The following is a 1,575-nucleotide window of genomic DNA, read 5'->3' on the forward strand; positions in this document are numbered from 1 at the left end:
CGGTTGGCGCAGGATAGAGCAGGGTTTAGGGCTGTTGTGCATAGGGTCGCTATGAGTCGGAAACGACTCGACGGCACATAACAACAACATAATATATATTTATCTATTTTCCCATCTCATTTTGTATTAATTGGATTTTATTGTATTTTTCTAAGTTGTTTATTTGTCTGTGACATGTTGGAAATAAAAGAAGAAGCAGTTCTATGACCACTGGTGGTCTGAAATGAATTATCTTGGAAAAGTTTAGTCTGGAGCTGGTGACTTTTGCATAAAATTTATAAATATATTTCCTTAGAGTTGAGTTGTTTACGTCCTCCACTGTGATTAGGTGTTTCAAAGACTGGGGCGGGGGTGGAGGGGGAGTGGAGATCACAAAAAGAAAGAAAACACTGAAATTTCCAAGTATTAATGATTTTCAGAGAGAAGTTTGTTGAAATAGCAAATTTGGGCTTCTTTTTATCAGAACCAGATGTAATGGTGTTTGGTATATTGAACAGGACACAGTTGGACATTTTACAGGGAGAATTAATATAGAATATTTTTTCATTCTTGTGGTCTGTAAAATGAGAAAAAAATGAAAAACTTTCAGTGTTCCTTTTAGCTCTAAAATTATGTGTTGGTGCACAGAATGGATTAACAAGAGAACTTGAAGAAAATATTGCTGTTAGGTGCCATTGAGTTGACTATGACTCCCAGTGACCCTATGGACAACATTCTGAACCTTGTCCTATCCTGTACCAGCCTCACCACCTCCACCTCCCAATCCTATCTTGTAGTCACTGTGCAGGTCCATCTCCTTGATGGTCTTCCTCTCTTTCAGACTCTTTCTCAGTATCATACCTTTTCTCAAGGAAGAGTTCACCTAATAACATGCCCCAAAGTATGTGAGACAGTATTACCATCTTTACCTCTAAGGCGCACCTTGGTTGCACTTCCTCCAAGATAGACTTGTTTGGTTTTTTTGGCAGTCCGTGGTATATTCAATACTTTTTTTCTGATACCATAATTCATCAAGGCATCATTTCTTCTGTAATCTTTATTCATTGTTCACCTTTCAGACACAAAGGAAAAAATTTAAAATACCGTGGTTTGAATCATGCACACCTTAATCTCTAAACGGACATCGTTGTCCTCACTTTGGACAGAAGATTTTTCCAATACAATGCAGCTTTCAAGTTTCCTTAATAGCTCATTTAGTTTATTGCCGGGTAGCCATGGCAAAGTATACAATTGTGATTTTACAACCAAACCATCAGGGCTCATGATTATGATGCTAGTTCAATGTTAAGTGTCAAAATTTTAGACTTCAGACCTTTTAAAATTGTGATTTGAGTGAAGGTTTATAGAACATATTGGTTTTTTAAATGTTGTTCATGCACGTTTTATTGCACATTATTTAAAAAAACTCACCATGTCTCATCATCCATTCACTCCATATTGCTTTTCCCTTCACTCATGTTAATAAATTCTATCATTCAATCTATTTCTAAAGAACAAGACAGAAAAAAATTCTCATTTTACTACTACTATTCTTTCTTCTATGTATCCAACTTTTACTTCCCAGTCACCAATTAT

Source organism: Elephantulus edwardii, unplaced genomic scaffold, assembly GCF_000299155.1.
Source record: "Elephantulus edwardii isolate Elephantulus edwardi_28Jun2011 unplaced genomic scaffold, EleEdw1.0 scaffold00031, whole genome shotgun sequence".
Lineage (NCBI taxonomy): Eukaryota > Metazoa > Chordata > Mammalia > Macroscelidea > Macroscelididae > Elephantulus > Elephantulus edwardii.